This window comes from Mustelus asterias, unplaced genomic scaffold (assembly GCF_964213995.1).
Source record: "Mustelus asterias unplaced genomic scaffold, sMusAst1.hap1.1 HAP1_SCAFFOLD_1857, whole genome shotgun sequence".
Taxonomy (NCBI): domain Eukaryota; kingdom Metazoa; phylum Chordata; class Chondrichthyes; order Carcharhiniformes; family Triakidae; genus Mustelus; species Mustelus asterias.
The window spans coordinates 5,558-13,900 of record NW_027591802.1 but is presented as its reverse complement, the minus strand read 5'-3'; positions in this window follow the sequence as shown (position 1 = coordinate 13,900).

Sequence of the window (8,343 nt, the reverse complement as noted above, 5' to 3'; positions counted from 1 at the left end):
TCACACCACGCTGCCCGCTCACGCCACACTCCTGCTGCCCGCTCACACCACGCTCCCGCTGCCCGCTCACGCCACGCTCCCGCTGCCCGCTGACGCCACGCTCCCGCTGCCCCCCTCACGCCATGCTCCCACTGCCCCCTCACGCCACGCTCCCCGCTCACGCCACAATCCCGCTGCCCCCTCACGCCACGCCCCCCGCTCACGCCACGCTCCCGCTGCCCCCTCACGCCACGCTCCCGCTCACGCCACGCTCCCCGCTCACGCCACGCTCCCCGTTCACACCACGCTCCCGCTGCCCGCTCACACCACGCTCCCGCTCCCCGTTCACACCACGCTCCCGCTCCCCGTTCACACCACGCTCCCAGTTCACACCACGCTCCCGCTCCCCGTTCACACCACGCTCCCGCCGCCCGCTCACACCATGCTCCCGCTGCCCGCTCATGCCACGCTCCCGCTGCCTGCACACACCACGCTCCCGCTGACCGCTCATGCCACGCTCCCGCTCCCGCTCATGCCACGCTCCCGCTGCCCGCTCACACCACGCTGCCCGCTCACGCCACGCTCCTGCTGCCCGCTCACACCACGCTCCCGCTGCCCGCTCACGCCACGCCCCCGCTGCCCACTCATGCCACGCTCCCGCTGCCCGCTCACACCACGCTGCCCGCTCACGCCACGCTCCTGCTGCCCGCTCACACCACGCTCCCGCTGCCCGCTCACGCCACGCTCCCGCTCCCGCTCATGCCACGCTCCCGCTGCCCGCTCACACCACGCTGCCCGCTCACGCCACGCTCCTGCTGCCCGCTCACACCACGCTCCCGCTGCCCGCTCACGCCACGCTCCCGCTGCCCACTCATGCCATGCTCCCGCTGCCCATTCACACCATGCTCCCGCTGCCCATTCACGCCACGCTCCCGCTGCCTTCTCCCGCCACGCTCCCGCTGCCCGCTCATGCCACGCTCCCGCTGCCTGCTCACACCACGCTCCCACTGCCCGCTCACGCCATGCTCCCGCTGCCCGTTCACGCCACGGTCCCGCTGCCTGCACACACCACGCTTCCACTGCCCGCTAACGCCACGCTCCCGCTGCCCGTTCACACCACGCTCCCGCTGCCCGCTCATGCCATGCTCCCGCTGCCTGCTCACACCACGCTCCCACTGCCCGCTCACGCCACGCTCCCGCTGCCCGCTCACGCCACGCTCCCGCTGCCCGCCCACGCCACGCTCCCGCTGCCCGCTCACACCACGCTCCCGCTTCCCGCCCACACCACGCTCCCGCTTCCCGCCCACACCACGCTCCTGCTGCCCACTCACACCACGCTCCCCGTTCACGCCACGCTCCCGCTGCCTGCCCATGCCACGCTCCCGCTGCCTGCCCATGCCACGCTCCCACTGCAATGAGGTCGGAGAATGTGGCTCCCAGCCAGATCTCAGTTCACTGGCAGAATGGGAAAATCCTGCCGGTGTGAATGGTGGTATGAGACTGGCCCGTATACTTAAACATTTATCCAAGGGATGTGGATGTTACTGACATTTATTACCAATCCTTACTTGCCCTGGAGACACCCAGGTGTCTTGCTGGCCTTTTTCAGAGGGCACGTGGAGAGCGAGGGAGAGGGCGAGGATCTGGCAGATGGAGTATAACGTTGACAAATGCGAGGTTATTCACTTTGGAAGAAATAATAGCAAATTGGATTATTATCTAAATGGAAAAAAATTACAACATGCTGCTGTGCAGAGGGACCTGGGGGTCCTTGTGCATGAGACGCAAAAACCCAGTCTGCAGATGCAACAGGTGATCAAGAAGGCAAATGGGATGTTGGCCTATATCGCAAGGGGGATAGAATATAAAAGCAGCGATGTCTTGCTGCATCTGTACAGGGCATTGGTGAGGCCGCAGCTGGAATACTGTGTGCAGTATTGGTCCCCTTATTTGCGGAAGGATATATTGGCCTTGGAGGGAGTGCAGAGAAGGTTCACCAGGTTGACACCAGAGATGAGGGGTGTTGATTATGAGGAGAGACTGAGCAGATTGGGCTTGTACTCGTTGGAATTTAGAAGGCTGAGGGGGGATCTTATAGAGACCTATAAGTTAATGAAGGGGCTGGATAGGGTAGAGGTGGAGAGATTCTTTCCACTTAGAAAGGAAGCTAGAACTAGAGAGCACAGCCTCAAAATAAAGGGGGGTCAGTTTAGGACAGAGTTGAGGAGGAACTTCTTCTCTCAGAGGGTGGTGAATCTCTGGAATTCTCTGCCCACTGAAGTGGTGGAGGCTACCTCATTGAATATGTTTAAATCACGGATAGATGGATTCCTGATCGGTAAGGGAATTAGGGGTTATAGGGATCAGGCGGGTAAGTGGAACTGATCCACTTCAGATCAGCCATGATCTTATTGAATGGTGGGGCAGGCTCGAGGGGCTAGATGGCCTACTCCTGCTCCTATTTCTTATGTTCTTATGTACGTGGGTAGGGAGTCACATATAGACCAGACTGGGTGAGGAACGTAGGGCTTAGGAACAGAAGTAGGCCATTCAGCCCTTTGAGTCTGCTCCACCATTCAATGGGATCAGGGCTGGGCTGGTTGTGATCTCAACTACACTTTCTTGCCTCCCCCATAACCCTTGACACCATGTCTATCAAAGATCTATCTAACTCCGCCTTGAATAAACTCCCTGCGCCAGCTTTGCCTGAGGAAAAGAGTTCCACAGGAAACGCCTGCCTGAGAGAAAATAAAACATTCTCCTCATCTCCAGAAGAGACAATAAACCGCTTATTCTTAAACTGTGTCCCCTGGTCCTGGTCTTCCCCACAGGTGAACCATCCTCCGGGTATTTATCCTGTCAGATTCCCTTGGGATCTTGTATGTTTCAATAGAATCATAGAATCGCTACAGTGCAGAAGGAGGCCACTCGGCCCATCGAGTCTGCACCGACCACAATCGCACCCAGGCCCTATCCCCATAATCCTACGTATTTACCCTACTAACCCCCTGACACTAAGGGGCAATTTAGCATGACCAATCAACCTAACCCGCACATCTTTGGAGTGTGGGAGGAAACCGGAGCACCCGGAGGAAACCCACGCAGACACGGGTAGAACGTGCAAACTCCACACAGTGACCCAAGGTCAGAATTGGACCTGGGTCCCTGGCGCTGTGAGGCAGCAGTGCTAACCGCTGTGCCACCGTGCCGCCCAGTGAGATCACCTCTCATTCTTATAAACTCCAGTGGATATTGACACAACTTGCTCAATCTCTCCTCGTAAGATAAGCTTTTAACCTCAAGAATGAGTTGAGTGAACCTTCTCTGAACTACTTCCAACACAATTACATTACTTTTTAAACATGGAGCCCAGAACTGTACAGAGTATTGAAAAAACAGAATCCTACAGTGCGGAAGGAGGCCATTCAGCCCATCCAGTCTGCACCGACTCTCTCTGACAGAGTATCTTACTAGGCCCTCTTTCCTGCTCTATCCCATAACCTCATAAATTTCCCGTGGCTAATCCCCCTAACATGCACATCTTGGGACACTAAGTGGCAATTTAGTGTGGCCAATCCACCTAACCTGCACATCATTTTTTCCAGATGTGGTCTCACCAAGATTCTGTACAGCTGCAGTAAAACACCCCAACTTCTATATTCCATTATTTTAATAATACAGATTAACTATAACAAACGCATCAGCTTAACTTTTACCAATTGAAATACTTAAACATGACAGGATACAATTCTTAACTGCTAACCTATCTCTATTAGTTCCAATTCAAGTAATATTCCTCTTATAGACGTAAACTCCTCTTCAAAGTCAGTTAGCAAACATCACTGGCCCACGTGCTTGTACTTGTTAGCAGTCCTAAAGACAGAGAGTCAGAGAAAGAGACACCTGGCTTCTGACAGCCCCCAAACAGCAGCCTCCAGAGAGAGGGAAACAGAGAGAGACACCTCTTGCTTCTTTCAGGACCAGGCACAAACTGACTATTTGAAAATAAAAGTGAAATGTGTACTTTCCCTACAAGCTTTGCTCCACCCATTCGCATGGCTCTGCCTCTGTCAATTAACCTAACGTAAACCTGACTTTGAAACCCCAGGGGCAAAACCAAATAAACAAAAAATGCATTAGCTCAGATTAAAACAAACACATCCCCCCAGTTAAAATCAATCATTAGCCTGCAATCTCAGCACGTGAGCTGCCTGGTGCAGACAAATCGGCACCGTGTAAAACAGAGCTGAATTTTAAACATACCCCTCACAAGAAATATGATTAAAAATACATTTCTGAAAGGCATAGTGTCATCACAGCTCTGACATTCCAACCCCATCAAGCTCCAGCTTCCTGCGACCCTTCACTCCAACTACACAGGGAGCACAGAACTCCGGACGTTTGCACTCTCTCCCTCGGGGAATGACTGATTCTCCTGCGAGAGAGAAATGCCGAGTGTAAACTCGGAAAGGAGTGAAGATCAGAGTGGGATTCAGCAGAGAGTTTCTCTCAGAGCCTGCAGGGGCTGGGAGCGGAGTTCATTACCATCCTGCCTGGGGAAGTGGAGAGCAGAGAGATAAGTGATCCCTTTGTGAGGCTGACACTGAGCTGTGAGGGGCAGCTGTGGTTAGCATTGCTGCCTCACAGTGCCAGGGACCCAGGTTCAATTCCAGCCTCGGGTCACTGTCTGCGTGGAGTTTGCATGTTCTCCCCGTGTCTGCGTGGGTTTCCTCGGGGGGCTCCGGTTTAATGCCCCTGTCTACATCAACGGGGACGAAGTAGAAATGGTCGAGAGCTTCAAGTTTTTAGGTGTCCAGATCACCAACAACCTGTCCTGGTCCCCCCATGCCGACACTATAGTTAAGAAAGCCCCACCAACGCCTCTACTTTCTCAGAAGACTAAGGAAATTTGGCATGTCAGCTACGACTCTCACCAGCTTTTACAGATGCACCATAGAAAGCATTCTTTCTGGTTGTATCACAGCTTGGTATGGCTCCTGCTCTGCCCAAGACCGCAAGGAACTACAAAAGGTCGTGAATGAAGCCCAGTCCATCACGCAAACCAACTCCCATCCATTGACTCTGTCTACATTTCCTGCTGCCTCGGCAGAGCAGCCAGCATAATTAAAGACCCCACGCACCCCGGACATTCTCTCTTCCACCTTCTTCCGTCGGGAAAAAGGTACAAAAGTCTGAGGTCACGTACCAACCGACTCAAGAACAGCTTCTTCCCTGCTGCTGTCAGACTTTTGAATGGACCTACCTTGCATTAAGTTGATCTTTCTCTACACCCTAGCTCTGACTGCAACACTACATTCTGCACTCTCTCCTTTCCTTCTCTATGAACGGTATGCTTTGTATACTTTTCACTGTATACTAATGGATGTGACAATAATAAATCAAATCAAATCACTCCAAAGATGTGTGGGTTAGGTGGATTGGCCGTGCTAAATTGCCCCTTATTGTCAGGGGATTTAGCAGAATAAATACATGAGGTTACAGGGATAGGGCTTGGGTGGGACTGTGGTAGGTGCAGACTTGATGGGCCGAATGGCCTCCTTCTGCACCGTAAGGATTCTATGATTCTATCTCCTCATGAGCCTGTCAAAGAACAAAGAACAGTACAGCAGAGGAACAGGCCCTTCGGCCCTCCAAACCTGTGCCGACCGTGATGTCTGCCTAGACTAAAACTGTACGCCCTTGCGGAGTCCGTATCCTGACACTGAGATGTGAATGATCTCCCTGTAAGCCTGTCACTGAGCCACAGTGATTGGTTCGCCTGGGCGACTGACACCAATGTTCCACACTCCTGGCAGAGTTGGTCTGATGCCAATCTCAGTCCCTCGCACCCCTCACATCCAGCACCCCGACACAGGGCAGGAGTGTCTGCTCAGATAATCACTCTTCCAGCCCATCCAGTTTCTGGAGCATCGCCCTCTTGCTTGGTTGACAATCAGATGTGGGACGGCACAGTGGGTTCGCGCTGCTGCCTCACAGCGCCAGGGACCCGGGTTCGATTCCCGGCTTGGGTCACTGTCTGTGTGGAGTCTGCACGTTCTCTGCGTGGGTTTCCTCCGGGTGCCTCCGGTTTCCTCCCACAGTCCGAAAGATGTGCGGGTTAGGGTGGATTGGCCGTGCTAAATTGCCCCTCAGTGCCGGTGGGGATTAGCAGGGTGAATATGTGGAGTTGCAGAGACAGAGACAGAATGTAACACTACATTCTGCACTCTCTCATTTCCTTCTCTATGAACGGTATGCTTTGTCTGTACAGCGCGGAAGAAACAATACTTTTCACTGTACGTTAATACATGTGAGAATAATAAATCAAATCAAATCACAGTGTCTGGGTGGGATTGTTGTCAGTGCAGGTTCGATGGGCTGAATGGCTTCTCTCTGCACTGTAGGGAATTCTATGCAAACAGAAATCCCAAGGCCAGCCTGAATTCACCAATTCTGGTGTACATGTCTCTGCTTTCACAACTATTGCAAATTGTTACCATTAATTTTCAAATAAAATATTTTACTCACAGAGCTGCCGGATGGTGAAATGTTCCTGCGTGACGTCCCTTTTCCTCTGGGGGTGTGAGAATCGTTGTGTAGTTTCCTTTCTGACTGACTCACTTACAGAGCCCAGAAGTGTGTGAGTTGTCCCTTTCTGCCCTGTTGGCCGTGTCTGATGTCTCTCAGCCTCTCTCACACGCACCACTCCTGTGCTCTCAGACACGCTTTCCCACAGGAGAAATCGGATCCAAATTTGCTGACTTATTCAACAGTTCAGCTAACTGGGGGAGCCGATGGTCTGGTGGTATTATCGCTAGACTATTAATCCAGAGACGCGGCGAATGTTCTGGGGGACCCGGGTTCGAATCCCGCCACAGCAGGTGGTGGAATTTGAATTCAATTTTTAAAAATCTGGAATTAAGAATCTACTTATGTGGGGGTAGGGCCTGGGTGGGATTGTGGTCGGTGCAGACTCGATGGGCCGAATGGCCTCCTTCTGCACTGTAGGGTTTCTATGATTTCTATGATACTGATGACCCTGAAACCATTGTCGGAAAAACCCATCTGGTTCACTAATGTCCTTTAGGAGAGGAAATCTGCCATCCTTACCCGGTCTGGCCTACATGTGACTCCAGAGCCACAGCAATGTGGTTGACTCTCAACTGCCCTCAGGGATGGGCAACAAATGTTGGCCCAGCAACCCCCACGTCCCATAAACAAATTAAAAAACAAACACACAGTTTGAAAAGCAGTTAAACTCAGTGAAATGGGTTATTGCACTGACAGTGCGGCACTCCCTCAGTACTGACCCTCTGACAGTGCGGCACTCCCTCAGTACTGACCCTCTGACAGTGCGGCACTCCCTCAGTACTGACCCTCTGACAGTGCGGCACTCCCTCAGTTCTAACCCTCTGACAGTGCGGCACTCCCTCAGTACTGACCCTCTGACAGTGCGGCACTCCCTCAGTACTGACCCTCTGACAGTGCGGCACTCCCTCAGCACTGACCCTCTGACAGTGTGGCACTCCCTCAGCACTGACCCTCTGACAGTGCGGCACTCCCTCAGTACTGACCCTCTGACAGTGCGGCACTCCCTCAGTACTGACCCTCTGACACTGCAGCACTCCCTCAGCACTGACCCTCTGACAATGCGGCACTCCCTCAGCACTGACCCTCTGACAGTGCGGCACTCCCTCAGCACTGACCCTCTGACAGTGCGGCACTCCCTCAGTACTGACCCTCTGACAGTGCGGCACTCCCTCAGTACTGACCCTCTGACAGTGCGGCACTCCCTCAGCACTGACCCTCTGACAGTGCGGCACTCCCTCAGTACTGACCCTCTGACAGTGCGGCACTCCCTCAGTACTGACCCTCTGACAGTGCAGCACTCCCTCAGTACTGACCCTCTGACAGTGCGGCACTCCCTCAGTACTGACCCTCTGACAGTGCAGCACTCCCTCAGTACTGACCCTCTGACAGTGTGGCACTCCCTCAGCACTGACCCTCTGACAGTGCGGCACTCCCTCAGCACTGACCCTCTGACAGTGCGGCACTCCCTCAGCACTGACCCTCTGACAGTGCGGCACTCCCTCAGTACTGACCCTCTGACACTGCAGCAGTCCCTCAGTATTGACCCTCTGACAGTGCGGCACTCCCTCAGTACTGACCCTCTGACAGTGCGGCACTCCCTCAGTACTGACCCTCTGACATTGCGACACTCCCTCAGTACTGACCCTCTGACAGTGCGGCACTCCCTCAGTACTGACCCTCTGACAGTGCGGCACTCCCTCAGTACTGACCCTCTGACAGTGCGGCACTCCCTCAGTACTGACCCTCTGACATTGCGGCACTCCCTCAGTACTG